The 17,358-nt window shown below is 42.9% G+C and overlaps 1 protein-coding gene across 8 annotated transcripts in view; it reads left to right on the top strand.

Annotated features, from left to right (window-relative positions):
* SLC20A2 (solute carrier family 20 member 2) overlaps positions 1-17,358 on the top strand; it is a 132,325-nt gene that overhangs the window by 37,696 nt on the left and 77,271 nt on the right. For 3 of the 8 annotated variants that reach the window (XM_033232477.1, XM_033232426.1, XM_033232484.1), the window contains exon 1: positions 2,437-3,518. The exons of 3 other annotated variants lie outside the window; for them this stretch is intronic. The gene's annotated coding sequence lies outside the window, so the exon portion shown is untranslated. Of the gene's footprint in view, positions 1-2,436; positions 3,519-9,560; positions 9,584-13,743; positions 13,763-17,358 lie in introns of those variants that run through there. 2 more of the 8 variants (XM_033232468.1, XM_033232461.1) reach the window with 2 other exon arrangements.

Below are 17,358 nucleotides of genomic sequence, written 5' to 3'. Positions count from 1 at the left end.
ACCACGCCTGGCCGCCAATTTTTATTATATGATTTTATAACTAAAATTTCATGTCTAGCAATGAAATTCTTCTGTCTTCTTTGTTTATTTATCTTCCTTTTAGTCCTTTCTTTCTCCTCGGATCTTTCCCCTTCTATCTATCTCAGTTCCTTCGTTTTCCATAGCTCTCCATTTCTCCCAGCATCTGCTGCTAGTCTAGTCTCCTGGCTCTTAACCTTTTTGAGATACAGACTCCTTTAATAAAGTGATGAAGAAATTTATCTCTCCAGAAGAAGACACACAGAGAACACAGAATATTTTGCATATTATTTCAAAGGTAAAGAATGCCAAGAAGCCAGGGGCAGTAGTTCATGCCTGTGATCCCAGCACTTTGGGAGGCTGGGGTGGAAGAATCACTTGAGCCCAGGAGTTCGAGGCTGGCCTGGGCAACATGGTGAGACCTCGTCTCTACCCAAAAATTTAAAAATTAGCCAGGTGTGCTGGCACATGCCTGTAGTCCCAGCTACTCAGGAGGCTGAGGTGGGTGGATTGCTTGAGCTCAGGAGGTTGAGGCTCCAGTAAGCCATGATTGTGCCACTGCACTCCAGCCTGGGTGACAGAATGAGACCCTAGCTCTAAAAAACAAAGAGTGCCAAGTGTCTAAACTTTGAGCTCCTTGAGGACAAAAACTAGGTGTTTTTCATCCTTATGCCTAGTATCTTAATGTTTATTGAGTGTATGTAAGTGTGCACTTGCCCACAAACACGTAAATATTAGTATATGTTGTAGAAAAGCTGTTGTCAGGAAGATATTTGTACACTCAGGCTCTCCACTATGATAGTCACCAGGCACATGTGGGTACTGAGCACTGGAAATGTGGATTGTCCAGATTGGAATGTACTAATTGTAAAATACGCACTGGATTGCACAGGCTTGGGGCAGTACAAACAAAAGAATGAAGATATCTCATTAATAGTTTTTATGATTATTACACATTGAAATAATCATATCTTGGATATATTGAGTTAAATAAGATATTAAATTAATTTTACCTCTTTATTGTTACTTTTCTAAAAGCAGCTACTAGAAAATTTTAAATTATACATGTAGCTGCTCATAGAAGGTTGGTATCCGGGTTAATTCATTCGTGTAGATTCATAAACACAGTAATTTTCTTTAATTTCATGGATTCTTTGAACTAAAGATCCCATAGGTCACCACCTTCCCTGTCCCTCCTCTACCACCAAAAATTAATGAGAACAAATGGGAAGAATTTACTCTGCTTTTAAAGGTACTCTGATACAGATTTTTCTCTACTGTCATAAGTATACCTAGAACAAAAGCACTGTTGACTCAAGTAGTTTCACTAATGAAAAGGAAGCAGCAGAATGACTAATGTAGATTGGAGGAGACACTGTTTTATTTGGAATGCTTTGATTCTTCCACTGTGGAACAAGTGTGGCTGCAGTTGAAACAGCAGAGTCATACTAGGCATATCTGATGTGTGAGGAACCGGAGCATTGCTCAGGGGCCCCTGCCTTCCGATGAATGGATGTAGGATCCATCATACATCAGATTGCTCCTCTCCAATACAAACTCTGATGCAGAAATGCACTTGGTGTAGTTGCTTTTTCTTTCTGGTTTAGGGCAGAAATAATATTTTGGCTTAGAGACTTTTCTCCTGAACTATGACATAATAGGATAAGAATATTGTGTCAAAAATAGCCTTACAAGGTCCTTTTTGGCATTAAGACTTCTGGAGTGAGTTTACGGTAGATTATTGAGAATAATTCTGTTCATTAGCAGCTAGCCATCTTTGATGAGTGCTGACTTCTCTCCTTTCAGCACAGAGTGGGAAAGGGCTGCCTCCCATGACTCTGGGTTGGAGTGAAGGGGAATGCATACCAGCCACCCTCTTGCAGAGGTGGGGCAGGTGCTGGCATAGAGCCTCAGGTTAGACTGAGGGGATGCAGTCTCAGACCAGCAGCCGGCAGTGTTTGTAAACAACAGCAGGGAGATTGTGCTGGTGATGTCCAACTCACACCAATGAAGATCAACCATTTGCACTTTGGGCAGCAGGCTGCAGATGGACAGTGCCTCCTGAGGGCATCGCCATGTTTTAGGGATCCATGTTGTAGGATGCCTGCCTGCAAGAGAGAGTCTAGGAATGCTTTTTAAGCCCCTGGAGTTCAGGCCTGGCACCTGGGTGTCAAGTAGAGTGAACCTCCTGAAGTCCAAACTAACATGACATTTTAAAATGAGGAAAACAAACAGCTCTGAAAAGGTCTATAGGATTATAGATAAGTGGTTAATATGGAAGATGTTATAAAGGGCTCAGGAGGTGATGGGGTGATCCAGGGTTGGTTGAAGTCATTGAAATTAAATTACCCTGTCTTTTACCCGTCTGTGGAAAAAAAGAGGAAAACGACATCTCCCAAAGATGCTTGGCGATTTGATTGATGTTTGTAAAGTGCTTTGGTATCTTTCATAGAGTGTCCAATAAGAACAAAACATGTCTTCAGAACTTAGTCTAAAGCAAACTAGTCTAAACCATCTTGAGTAGATACTAAGCGGTTAATGTCTTTGTTATAAGTTGTACTTATATTTTTGAGAGAAAGTTTTCATGTTCTGATTTTCTTTTTAGTATCAGCTGTATGCTTGGTGTCTTTACCTGTTAGTTTGAGTTCCAACATGCTCTGTAGATGATCAGTCACCTACAGAGGACAATTTTTCTAGCCAAGCAGTAAATCCACCTTAAAATGCTTCTTGCCAAGGACAATGGCTTTGCAAATATTTGAGATGTTTATTCTCAGTTGTGATTTATTACTGAATCTGTGTCTTCATAGCTACTCCTTGGGAGGTGCAGAAGGAGGCAGAGCCAGAAAGCAAGTCCCTGCAATCAGTTCATTATAGAGAAAGAAAAAGCTGTTATTTCAGGGTTCTGGTGGATAGACTTTCCGATAATGTATGTTCTGTGTCTATTTAATTTCATGTAGTGCTGCATCTAATCACTCTGTTTAATCGAACAGAATGTCCTTTTGCTTTGCTTTTGCTTGTAAAGAGCACACAGCACTGCCACCTTGTTGCCAAAGTTTGGTCTGATTTGAATGTGCTTAAAAATCAAGTGAATGCCTGTTTGGAAAAAGCTTACTCCTTCTCTTTGTCAGTACTTGCAAAAACAACTTAAAAGAAGTTAGCATTATTGGACTGAATTCAGTAATTAGCATAATCATGATGCTATGTATTGTTCACCAGGGCACGCCCCTTGGCCGCATTTCCCATTAAGAGGACACCGATGTTGTCCTAGTGAATAAATCCCGGCACACATGATGCAAATCAGCGTGTTCCTGCCTGCCGCTTGGCTGCGGTTAATTTTAGCCGGAGTTAGTTCTATGAGTTGTAAAAGTAGAAGTTAGCAAGCTGAAATGTGACTTCTCGGCCTAATGTGATAGGATATCTATTTTAGACTTCAGATTGTGTTTATGATCAGGAGAGCAGTCCTCTGAAGAATTGTGGCTCAGTTTTCTTGGAAACTACTTGTAAGTACTGGGTGGAATTTTAAGACTTCTCTTTGTTCTTTTCTCCTTAAATCTTTCTAATGTTACCGTCATAGTAATGTTTATCTCTTGGGAAAACTGGAAGCTTTGAGGTTGGTATGTTAGAGAAAGCTAAGAAAGGTGGCAAAAGGTTTTTCTTTAAATATCTCCTAGTGCAGTAAATCTGCCTTATTCAATTTTCCCAAGAAAAAGTTTTCGATTCTTACTTATTTTTGCAAAAGCAATCTGTAGATTATTATTTTATGTTAAAATATTTGATTAATGGATATGGTTTCTGTAAATACAGAAACATTGTATTGTGTCATTGAGCTTATTTTCTACTATGGTAACCTAACTCTTGAGAAAAAAAATGTTAAAAGTTAATTCCTGTTATACTCTGTGCTACAAGTTTATTTTGTAGAAATAATGGAGTGTCAAATGTAATTTTCTTTAATGTACAGATGGACAGTTTTTATCTTTTTAAGGGGAATTTTGTGCTAAAAAATAAACCCATATACGCCTAAAGAGAAGCACTTTTAAAAATTAATTTAGGAGGAAGGTTTTAGAGAATAATTTAAAGCATCCTCTTTTAGACTGAGTTAGTTATCAAAAGTAACCAAAGACCGTGGGATTCTGTAACCTTAACTGCAGTTCATCTAACACGTTATTGCCAACTTAAATTTGTGCTGAAGAAAACAAAACATTTTGATATTGAATATTTTAAACTACATTTGAATCACCTTGCTTATTTAGAAGTGTGTTTTCAGTGTGGACTGACTTCATGCCAAACAGTTTGCTTACAGCAGGGAACCAGGCAGGAATTTCTTCATCAATTGGCAAGTAAATGTATCAGCTTTAGGAATATAGATGTGAATGAAACAATTCTCCTAGGCAATAGGATAGGTGCTTACCAGCTATCTGTGCCTGTCATCTCTAGAGCAAGGAAGGAGGCAGGTCCTCAGTTAGTATTGTGAATGCCATTTTCCTATTTTGAAAAGATGTTGTTAAAGACTTCTTTGTTATTATGTATTGTCTGATTTTAAATGCAAATGACATAAAGTGTCAACAATGAAAGGAAATATTTCAGTGTTCCATTTAATAGGAAAAGAACGAAAGAAAGAAAAGCAGTACTGAGTTCTTGGGCTATTTTTAGAAAGAAACTTACTTCATACTTAGTTTTTACTGAGCTGAAGAGAAATTTGCTGTCCATATGAATTATAATGATAACAGAAGCCTCTAATGTCATCTTCAGCAGTAAAAAGGGTTTTGTTCCAGTAATCCTTCATAATGTATACATTTATCCAAAAAATTCTGACTTATTGCTGTTACTTCTTACTTTTAATTGTTAATAAGGCACCATCAGAATCTCAGTGGAGCATTTTTAAAGGTACACTGTAGTTGGGTATTAGTTTTCAAGCCAGTATTCACTTGACTTATTGTAGTTTTTAGTCCTGCAAAAAGAGAAAAGCTGATTAGAATTTATCCATTGTTTAATTTCACAGACGTTTCTGTAGGTTTTTCTACTCCTAGGAAGCGTGTGCTTTATGACGAGTTGCTAGAATGCACATAAACACTTGCGGAGTGTTTGCTTTCATGATTTCCGTGCTGTGAGAGTGGCAGCGGTGAGTGAGAGTGGAGATAGTTTTCATTATGTAAGTGTCAGTGCCGGAATTCCTCATGTTTGCCGGTGCTGCGATTCTCTTTGCTGCTTCTATCCCGTGTGCCTGGTGAAATGATGCTGGCTGTGACTGGTTATGACCTTGGGCAACAAATCATGATGAGCTCTATGCAGAGTCACACACGGGGGGCCCAGGTGCCGAGAAACAGGTCAGCCTTGTGGCCTCAGGAGGAGTCCAGGAGCCGAACCCGCCTGCCCTTGCCCTGCTGTCCCCACGCGGCAGGTGACCGCACATCTCCCCTGCAGCCCTGTTGGAGCCACTCTCTCCAGCTGCCTGTGCTCTTATCCTACTCCTCCACGTCTTAAAATAGTTACAGACCCAGAGGCTCTGACAGAACCGCTGCTGGTTGCAGGAGATTTATTTCACTGTTACTTTCTGCCTTCTGCTCGGAAGTTTTGAGGGGTTTCTCAGGAACACAGAGAGGAACGTTTTCTCTGGGACCCCTTCACTCACATGAGGTTTTAATGGGTCCCCTGCCTGCATGGCTAAATGGGAACTGCGCTATGTAACAGGTTGCCTTTTGGCTTGGAGCTGGGATGCTCAGTGATCACATCCCTAGAATGTTCTTTCTCTAAAAGAAATCTTGTCGGAAGAGACTATGTTATATGAGTTCCAGCTGTTCATCTAAAGTGGAGGGATGCAGGAGGGATGCCTTCAGCTTCCGACCGTCTTAAACACAAGTGTAACATAATGGGATATGGCCCTCGGGAGGAAGACTGACTTCTCGGGCATACAGGGGACTGCTGTCATAATTTAGCATGTATTAAGCACCCCACAGCACAGTGCACAAGGAAAGCATAGTTCCAACCCACATGCTACAACAAGGCAGGACACAGAAACTGGGCCGCTGACATTCAGTAACTACACTGGCAGAAAAAAATGTGAAAATGAAGAAAAGGGAAACAAAATGAGTGGGGTGGGTTGAGGGTACTTCAGCATTCAGCTCCTCTGGGCTTTTGCCAAAGACGATTAGGACAGATAGCTGTGCCACCTGGGCTGTGCCTTCCCTTTCTCTTCCATAGCTGGGAAGTGATGGGGACAAGTGACAAGACCGACCGCAGAAGCCTTGCTCCCCACTGTCAGTCCTCTGTTGCAATCCTCCTGCAAAGAGCAGAAGCTTCACAGTTTCACTTGCACCTGAAACTATTATTATTATATGGAGGGGATAGACTTGTCATAAAGTCCAATAAATATCAAAGCATCTTTCTCCATAAAATGATATTTAGGTAGAAATCTGGAGTTCCGGATTCTCCCTTCCTGAGCTGGTTTGCACTTCAACAAGTTACTTAACCCTGCACTGGTTTAGGATATTGAGTCAACTGTAATATTAGCTAGGGAAATGCCTTCAGCTTCTCAGAAGAAAGGCATTTATGAAGGTCTACTGAGCATTACTGCAGCTCGTAAAGGAGTTAGAAGCACATGAATCAGAAGAAGGGCTGATCGGCAGACTTGGGTACTGGAGGGTCATAACATGAGCGGCCTGCGTGGTTCTGTGAGTCTGTGAGTCCCTCCCCACCCGTGCCCAACCTCAGCCAATCTCTAAGGTTCTGGGTCTAGTTCATGGCTCCACAATGAAAAGAGACTGGGAGAGGGCTCCACAAAGAACCCCCCAAAAAACAAAACAAAACAAAAACAAAAACCAATTGAAGGTTGGAAAATGATACCTATGATAAGAGGGTAGGGAACTTCTGTTATTTAGTGTTATGTAGCCTGGAAGAGGAAACGAATGACTGGGAGACTCTTAGATTGTTCTTCAAGTACATGTGTGTCTCAGTGCCAAAGACTGGTGACCCACTGGTATCTATTTCCATCGAGAATGAAAGGGTCAGGTCCAGCAAGGGTTAGGCTGGAACAGAGGTGCTGACAGTGGGGATCCTGTTCCTTCAGCATCAGCACAGCCTGGAAACATGTGAGAAATGCAGAATCTCAGGCCCCACCCAGGCCCTGCTGAATCAGAAACCACGGGGTGGGGCCGGCAGCCTGTGTTAAAAAAGTCTCCCAAGTGATTATGCTGGATGAGATGCAAAGATGGAGGGTATTATAAAATGGGGAATCTGGATGCCAAAAAATGTAACCCTTTTTCCTGAAGTCATCTAAACATGGTATTATATTTGTTTGCAGTATTTTCAATGTACTCTCTGAAGTCAGGAGATAAATGACCTCTCAGAGTCCCTTCCAGCCCTGACTTTGCTCTGGATTTCCTTTTGTCACTTAGAGAAGATTAATAATTAACCAGGAAAATTTTGCAATTACTTTTCTGAGCTAAGACAGTGTTCCTCTCAAATGAGGCTCACCTGAGATAATGTGAGAATAATATTGTGTTAGCATATGGATCTACTGTATTTTATCATCAGTGTTACCAGATAGACTCTCTCCTCCCCATCTGACCTCACAGCCACCTGAAGGGGATCTGGGCAGTGTTAGTGAGTAGCCCATATGGGGGGTAGGGAGCTTAATGTTGGCTCATGAGCACTTTATATCACAGACTGCGGCCAGGTTGGTCCCTGTCTTCACATAGCCCATTTCAGAAGAGAGGGGGCTGCAGGGAAAGTTGGACCCTACCCACTACACCCTAGGAGCAGGAAGCAACATAGAAGGCCCTAACAAATCCAAGCACAGTGGAATGTATTATCTGTGTGTCAGCTCTCCACTAGAGATAGAGGAGAGGGACACATTTTATCTCAACATTTTTGTATCTACAACAAATAGCCCAGTGGCACACATAGGATGGACTTAATACAAATAAATTCTAATTCCATTGGAATGGCTAAGGCCACAAGTAAGTGCTCTGCTTTCTCCTCTGTAATGAGTTCTCTAGAGTCAGGAAGGTGGCCATTCTCACCTTTCCCGATCAAAACAGTTACTCCTAGGAGTCCCGTATTCATCTCTCTGCTCTCTCTTCCACCCACCTTTATTTACACATAATAGAAATGCATCTGAATTTAGTTATGCCTGTGCCCTTTTGTATATTTTCCTTTGTGCTTTCGCTTGACAGAAGTGTCTCCGGTTGAAAACACAGGCTGCTGAGAGTGTCTGTTCGTTATACTTTGTATAGCATTTAGGACAATAAAACCTTTTTGTGATCATAATGAAGAAAGGGCTCTCTGAGGACGTTTTGCCAGTGCTGTTTAAAAAGTGTTATACTTCCTGCAGGAGCTAGGTTTTTAAAAATAATAATAATAAAGATAAAAATAAAAACTGTCATACAAGTAACGCACTGCCATGTCTGAAAAAGACCCGCCTTACCTTAGCTAGGGAATTTTGGCCCTAATATTTCAGCACTTGAAAATGGGATCTGGCCAGGTGCGGTGGCTCACGCCTGTATTCCCAGCACTTTGGGAAGCCACGGCAGGCGGATTACTTGGGGTCAGGAGTTCGACGCCAGCCAGACCAATGTGGTGAAACCCCCTCTCTACCAAAAATTAAAAAATTAGCCAGGCGTGGTGGTGCACGCCTGTAATCCCAGCTACTCGGGAGGCTGAAGCAGGAGAATAGCTTGAACCTGGTAGGTGGAGGTTGCAGTGAGCCAAGATCGCATCACTACACGCCAGCCTGGGCAACAGAACAAGACTCTGTCTGGAAAAAAAAAAAAAAAAAAAGGGGAGGGATCTGTAGAATCCTTGGCTTCTATAGCATAGTTAATTACATGTTTGCAGAGTATTGAAAATTGCCGGCCAGACGCGGTGGCTCAAGCCTGTAATCCCAGCACTTTGGGAGGCTGAGATGGGCGGATCACGAGGTCAGGAGATCGAGACCATCCTGGCTAACACGGTGAAACCCCGTCTCTACTAAAAAAAAAAATACAAAAAATTAGCCGGGCGAGATGGCGGGCGCCTGTAGTCCCAGTTACTCGGGAGGCTGAGGCGAGAGAATGGTGTAAACCCGGGAGGCGGAGCTTGCAGTCAGCTGAGATCCGGCCACTGCACTCCAGCCTGGGCGACAGAGCGAGACTCCGTCTCAAAAAAAAAAGAAAGAAAGAAAGGAAGGAAGGGAGGGAGGGAGGGAGGGAGGAAGGAAGGAAGGAAGGAAGGAAGGAAGGAGAAAGAAAATTGCCTCAGGTGAGAAAAGACTGGTGAGGACAGTTTGAGCCAAACTCTAGTTTGCCTGGTCATAAGATATTGATGTTACTATTCAGTCTTTCAATCTTTCAACCTCATTATGTTTCAAACAACTGACCTCTCAGACATGAGGCTGCATGCACTGTTATTTTCTACATCTGTGTCTGTTTTCAGAACATACGAGGCCCAGTGAACATGGTGGCTGTACAGAGATAAGATCGACGTGTCTCCTCACTCCAGAGAGCACAGGGAGCTGATCTTAACCCTGAATGAGCCTTTCAATATAAGTAGAGTCTGTGAAACCCATGAACTTCCAATAACTATATAGCCAGTAGGTAACATTCCATGTGTCTGTTTAATTTGGTTCTTAATAATGGCAGCCAAAAAGCTATTTTCATTTCTGTACAAAGAGGAATTACAAATAGTCATTCTTTTCTTGGTATTTCTTCCTTGGAAAAATCACGTTTCTAAAATCAATCTGTAGCTAGTTCACAAATGTGTCATTAAAAATAAGAGAGGTGGCTGGGCGCGGTGGCTCACAGCTGTAATCCCAGCACTTTGGGAGGCCAAGGTGGGCGGATCACGAGTCAGGAGATCGAGACAATTCTGGTTAACACAGTGAAACCCCATCTCTACTAAAAAAAAAAAAAATTAGCCAAGTGTGGTGGCACGTGCCTGTAGTCCCAGCTAGTCGGAAGGCTAGGGCAGGAGAATCGCTTGAACCCGTGAAACAGAGGTTGCAGGGAGCCGAGATTGCACCATTGTTCTCCAGCCTGGGTGACAGAGCGAGACCCTATCTCAAAAAAAATAAATAAATAAGAGTGGTTAAGTGGTTTGGGATAAACTTTGTCTCATTATAGCTGTCCAGTCAAAAAAAATTAAACTTGAAGAAAAAGGTAAAAAAATATATTTTACTTATTATTAGACTGTACAAGATTTATGGACCTAATAATTGAATACAATATCCCCAGAAACAGCCTAGTAAGTTACTGATTAAATAATTTATGGTATTTCCATAGCATAGAACACTATGCAGCCATTCGAAATGATGGCGTTGGATGTATATCAAGTAAAAACCAGCAGGTTACAAAACATTATGTGTTTATGACCCCATTTTTATAAAAGCAAGGTACATGTATGTATGTACCTGAGAAAAGAATGTTGCATTTATTATGAGCAATAACTATCTCTAGGAGGTGAGCTTATATGTGATTTTCACCCCTTCTTTTTGGTTACCTGTATGTTAATTTTTTTCTTCAGTGAGCATAGATTACTTATGTAATAATAGAAAACTTTCTTTTTAAAAAAGAACTATTTTAATTCATTTTTATTTTGACTTTTATATTTTATTTAATTCGGCAGTGGCCTCTCAGTTGGCTCATATAAGTAGTGCCTAGTCCAGCTGATAAAGCTAGTACACCAATACATTAATTGTGGTTATTTTGCAGTAATGGGCCAGTAGCATTTTTCCTTGTTTTACTTTCCCATTTTCTATATTTATCAGATTTTTTGTGAGCACATATTATTATTATTATTATGAGTTTTGAGACAGGGTCTCATTCTGTCATCCAGGCTGGAGTGAGATGTGCCAGCAGAGCTCACCGCAGCCTTGACTTCCTGAACTCGAGTGACCCTCCCACCTCAGCCTGCCGAGTAGCTGGGACTACCGGCACACACCACCACACCTGGCTAATTTTTTAAATGATTTATAGAGATGAGGTCTCACTATGTTGCCCAGACTGGTCTTGAACTCCTGAACTGAAGCAATCCTCCTGCCTTACTCTCCCAAAGTGCTGTGGTTACAGAGGTGAGCCACCATGCCCAGCCAATATTATTTTTACACTGGAAAAATCTGATTCATTTCTAAGGCAGAGACTTGGGATCATGGATTTTGGAAAGACACCCACATAAACTGATGTGTAGTGGTCACTGAAAAAGGTTAAATTCTGTTAATTCTGGAGTATTAGAGGTATCCAGCAAGTGTCTGCTTTCATTACCACACTGGATCTTAACAAACTCTATAATCTGATCTCAAATTGGCCAGGATCTCAGACTCAGTATTATTTGGAGAGCAATGGCAGCAAGCTGGGGACTTTAGCATATTTTTAAGTCAATTAAAATAACACTTCTGGTGTTATGATTATCCATTAAAATTTCAGAAGGGCCCAGAGTTCAGAATGTTAAATTCAAAGCAGTGAACGGTGGAACTATGTGCAGTAGGCCTCAGATAATAAAATTTTGAGTGACAGTGGTGAGGGATGATGGAAAGAACGAATACCCTAGCCGGTGTTTCCAGGGCACTTAACTGTGTAGTATCACGGTGTATCTCACCAGTGTTCACTACATGTGAGAACACTTTAAGAAAGTCCTGGCTCCCTCAGTCACTTCTGCCAGATGCTGCCAGTATGTCCTCATGGCCTTAATCAGAAGGTTATTTTGGATAACCGTTTTGGTGCTTGTGGCACTTGATTTAAGAAAATCTGGAACAAAGATTGTGGAAAATCTTGAACAAAGTGGGTCGTCCCACCAAAGCAGGCCCCCCTTTCGACTTGCTTTACACAGTGCCACATGAGAGTAAGTAGTTTTGATGGTCATTGAGAGAGGCTCTCCTAAGCCTGGGCCTGGAGCAAAATGGCATTTGTCACTAGGTTTCCTTTGGGCATTGAGGCTGAAATTCAGACTGGATTGAATCTGCTTTCAACAGGACTAAGACCTTAAACTTAATTGAAAACCAAGGCCGGGCGCGGTGGCTCACACCTGAAATCCCAGCACTTGGGGCGGCCGAGGCGGGCAGATCATGAGGTCAGGAGATCGAGACCATCCTGGCTAACATGGTGAAACCCTGTCTCTACTAAAAATACAAAAAATTAGCAGGGTGCATGGTAACCGGCGCCTGTAGTCCCAGCTACTTGGGAGGCTGAGGCAGGAGAATGGCGTGAACCCGGAAGGCGGAGCTTGCAGTGAGCCGAGATGGCGCCACTGCGCACCAGCCTGGGCGACAGAGCGAGACTCCGTCTCGAGAAAAAAAAAAAAAAAGAAAAGAAAACCAAGTGCCTTGATAAACTAAAAGGAATCTGGGCCGGGCGCGGTGGCTCAAGCCTGTAATCCCAGCACTTTGGGAGGCCGAGACGGGCGGATCACGAGGTCAGGAGATCGAGACCATCCTGGCTAACAAGGTGAAACCCCGTCTCTACTAAAAAATACAAAAAACTAGCCGGGCGAGGTGGCGGGAGTCTGTAGTCCCAGCTACTGGGGAGGCTGAGGCAGGAGAATGGCGTAAACCAGGGAGACGGAACTTGCAGTGAGCCGAGATCTGGCCACTGCGCTCCAGTCTGGGCGACAGAGCGAGACTCCGTCTCAAAAAAAAAAAAAAAAAAAAAAAAGGGAATCTGGAATCATGTGCTACCATGTTTTGGCCTAGCCTTTAGTTTAGAGCCTTTGTTACTCATAGAAGAGTGTTTCCTGGAATGCTCGGAACTGAGAAAGCTGGTTTTTCAAGTTTCGTCTTTACATTTATCATCCATATAAGGAATGCTCACCTTCCTTTCTTCATCGTCTTGTGTCTTTCTACTGCAATTATACGAGAGGAGTAGTCATGACATTCCTCTCTGCAGTATTACTTCCTTAGGAAGTGAAGACACGCCTTGCATGGGCGCATCTTCGTTTTCTTTCTTTCTTTTTTTTTTTTTTTTTTGAGGCGGAGTCTTGCTCTGTCACCCAGGCTGGAGTGCAATGGCATGATCTCAGCTCACTGCAACCTCTGCCTCCTGGGTTCAAGCAGTTCTCTTGCCTCAGCCTCCTGAGTAGCTGGGATTACAGGCGCCCACTACCACGCCCAGCTAATTTTTTGTATCTTTAGAAGAGACAGGGTCTCACCATGTTGGCTAGGCTGGTCTTGAACTCCTGACCTCGTGATCCGCCACCTTGGCCTCCCACGTGCTGGGATTATAGTCCTGAGCCACTGCCCCCCGGCCAGGTACATCTTCATTTTCTTTGGGGGGAAGAAAGAGGTGTGGGTGAACACCTTCACTCATCAGCCAGATATGCAATGAATCGAGTACTGTTCCCAGTGAGATTGTGGGGGGACAGTTCCCAGGACACCGGCATGTCCTGGCTGCCAAGTAGTTCCAACTGAGTTGAGTCCAAAAGCTCTCCTGCACACCATGTGAGTGTAGACGTGCACAATGCCACATCAAGATGGAATAGTAGGTGTTAAAATTTGGTTACTTGGCAAGTTGAATGCCTTAAAAGAAGAGTCTTCTTACTTCCTTAGAAGGGATAGAGCCAGATAAAAAGGATTTTCTGAGACTATAGACTATGTTGGACAAGGCAGGAAAACTGGTAGTCATCAAGAGAAAAAGAGTGACCTTTTTTTTTTTTTTTTTGAGATGGAGTCTCACTCTGTCACCCAGGCTGGAGTGCAATGGCACGATCTCAGCTCACTGCAACCTCCGCCTTCCACGTTCAAGCGATTCTCCTGCCTCAGCCTCCCAAGTAGGTGGGATTACAGGTGCCTGCCACCATGCCCAGCTAATTTTTTTTTTTTTTGAGACGAAGTCTCACTCTGTTGCCCAAGCTGCAGTGCAGTGGTGTGATCTCAGCTCACTGCAACCTACACCTCCCTGGTTTAAGCGATTCTCCCGCCTTAGCCTCCTGAGTAGCTGAGACTACAGGCATGTGCCACCATGCCTAGCTAATTTTATTTTAGTAGAGACGAGGTTTCACTGTTGGCCAGGCTGGTCTTGAACTCCTGACCTCGTGAGTCGCCCACCTCAGCCACCCAAAGTTCTGGGATTACAGGCGTGGGTCACCGTGCCTGGCCAATTTTTGTATTTTTGATAGAGACGGGGTTTCGTCATGTTGGCCAGGCTGGTCTCTAACCCCTGACTTCAGGTGATCTGCCCGCCTTGGCCTCCCAAAGTGCTGGGATTATAGGCGTGAGCCACCACACTAGCCTGAAAGAGGGTGACCTTTATAAGAGGAAGAAGAGAGTGGATCTCAACTTAAAAACTTGAATTGCATTTATTTTCCTCTTTTTTATCTTTTCTTTGTTTACTTGTTTTTTGCTTATTTGTTTTTATCTTTACTCTGAAGACTAAAAGCAAAAGTAAGAGAGATGAATGTAGTTAACATAGGTGTTAGGAGTTATAAAAGAGCTCATCTGTTATAAAGGTTTTTAAAAGAGTGATTGCCTTAGACCTGACTTGAAATTAAAGTGGCAGCTGTCAGAGGAAGAGGGAATCGCTGGGATGTTCTGTCACTTTCTGTCTTGGCTGCTGCTGTGCGGTTAAGTGTCCCTAGGGACTTAGAGGGCAGAGCGCCTGGCAACGCACCTCCTTCTCTTGGGCCTGATTTTTGCCATCTCTGCTTTTGTTTACATTTGTTTGGTTTCCCCCTCATCTTTAAGCATAGTGTCTTCAGGCCTGTGAGGCATGTCAGCAACAATTACATAAATCCACAGTTTTGGGGTTTTTTGTTTTTGTTTTTGAAACGGAGTCTCACTCTGTCTCTCAGGCTGGAGTACAGTGGCAGGATCTTGGCTCACTGCAACCTCCACCTCCTAGGTTCAAACAATTCTCCCACCTCAGCCTCCTGAGAAGCTGGGATTACAGGTGGATGCCACCATGCCCGGCTAATTTTTGTATTTTCAGTACTGACAGGGTTTCACCATTTTGGCCAGGCTGGTCTTGAACTCCTGACCTCAAGTGACCCACCTACCTCGGCCTCTCAAAGTGTTGGGATTACAGGCATGAGCCACCACACCCAGCCAAAATCCAGAGTTTTTACTTGAAGAGAAAAGACTCAAAAGCCTCATCCAGAAGAAATGTCTCCTGGTGAGATATAAAAGCCTGACAGTATCATACTATTAACTATTCTAATGATAATTTTTTTAAGTTTATATTTGTATTGTATTCTGAGAAGAAGTTATCCTCAGTGATCAATGGTATAAGAAAGCTTTTGTTTTCTATGTCCCCACTAACTAGTAAGCAGTGAACTTCTAAGAACTCAAGCAATCAAATTGAATCCAGCTTTGTAAGACCAATACAGATATAAAAGTATATTTTTCTAACAGCAAATCCTTTTTTTTTTTTATTTGCACATGGTAGAATTTGCTTTTTCTGGTATACAGTTTTGTGAGTTTGTACACATGCACAGATTTTTGTGACCACCACCAAAAACAGGATACAGAATAACTCCAGCTCCCTGAAGACCCCTCTTGAGCTGCCCCTTTATTCAGACCCTGCCTTTAACCCTTACTCCCTGAACTGTGGAAGGAGTCTTCGAGCCACACACAGCCATGGTCAAGGGTGAAACTTTGCAGGCTACGGGGGCTTAAGCGCAACCTCTGGCCACTAAGTGGCTTGTGCTGTCCCACAAGTGATCCCTAGCAAGTTGCACTAAAATATAAAAACAAGGGGAAAATCTGAGCAGGGCTGGCAGCTGCACACTGTAGGGGAATAGACTTCAGAGAATCATTAATAGTTCAGCCAAGTACCCACACAATTAAGTGACAGCTGCAGGCGTCTGGGAAGTGGGAGTATGAGTGAGCAGAATTGTTACAGTTTATTATTTAAAAGATCCAGTTTTCAATGAAAAATTGTAAGACATGTAAAGAAACTAGCTCGTGTCAAACACACACAGGGCGGGGTGGGGGGCAGACAGTGGAGATGGCTTTTGAGGGGGCCCAGATACTGAACTTAGCAGACAGTCTTCAGAGCAGCCATTACACATACGTTCACAGACTAAAGGAAACCATGTTTTAATAATGCAAAGAAGGTATGCTGGCAGACTCATCAAATAGAGAATATTCATGAAGAGATAGAAATTATAAAATAAAAAAAGAACCTGGCCGGGCACGGTGGCTCAGGCCTGTAATCCCAGCACTTTGGGAGGCCGAGGCAGGTGGATCCTGAGGTCAGGAGTTCGAGACCAGCCTGACCAACATGGTGAAACCCTGTCTCTACTGAAAAGACAAAAATGAGCCAGGTGTGGTGGCCACGCACCTGTAATCCCAGCTACTTGAGAGGCTGAGGCAGGAGAATCACTTGAACTCGGGAGGTGGAGGTTGCAGTGAGCTGAGATTGTGCCACTACACTCCAGCCTGGGAAACAAAGCGAGACTCTGTCTCAAAAAACAACAACAACAACAACAAAAACCATTTGGAGACACCAAAAGCACAAGGCAACAAAAGTAGGAATATTGGACTATATCAAAATTAAAAGCTTATATATATCAAACGATACCACAGAGTGAAAAGGCAACCTTTCAAATGGGAGAAAATATTTACAAATTTATACCTAATAAGGACCCAGAATACATAAAGAACTCCTACAACTCGGCCAGGCGTGGTGGCTCACGCTTGTAATCCCAGCACTTTGGGAGGCCGAAGCGGGTGGATCATCTAAGGTCAGGAGTTTGAGACCAGCTTGGCCAACATGGCAAAACTGTGTCTCTACTAAAAATGCAAAATTAGCTGGGTGTGGTAGCAGGCGCTTGTAATCGCAGCTACTTGGGAGGCTGAGGCAGGAGAATCCCTTGAACCTAGGAGGCAGAGGTTGTAGTGAGCCGAGATTGCGCCATTGCATTCCAACCTGGGAGACAGAGCAAGACTCCGTCTCAAAAAAAAAAAAAAAAAAAGAACTCCTGTAAGTCAAAAACAAAAAGCAAATGACCTGATTTTTTAAATGGGCACAGGACTTTAATAGACATTTCCCCAAAGAAGACAATACAGACGACCAATAAGCATGTGAAAAGATGCCCAATATCACAAATTACTTGGGAAATGAAAATCAAACCACAGTGAGATACCACCTCCACCCATTAGGATGGCTATCATATAAAAAGATAAAACCTACAGAAGATAACAGGTGTTGATGAGGGTAATGAGAAATTGGAACCCTTGTGCACTATTGGTGAGAATACTAAATGGTGAGGCTGCTGTCAAAAACAGTATGACAGTTCCTCAAAAACTTAAATTAGAATTACCACATCCAGCAATTCCACTTCTGGGTATATATCCAAAAGGACTGAAAATCTGGTCTCGGAGAGATATTTGTATACCCATTTTAATAGCAGTGTTTGTCTGTAATCCCAGCACTTTGGGAG

Source organism: Trachypithecus francoisi, unplaced genomic scaffold, assembly GCF_009764315.1.
Source record: "Trachypithecus francoisi isolate TF-2019V2 unplaced genomic scaffold, Tfra_2.0 Contig01440, whole genome shotgun sequence".
Classification (NCBI taxonomy): Eukaryota; Metazoa; Chordata; class Mammalia; order Primates; family Cercopithecidae; genus Trachypithecus; species Trachypithecus francoisi.
The sequence above is the reverse complement of the archived record's forward strand: the minus strand, read 5'-3'. Positions and strand labels throughout refer to the sequence as shown.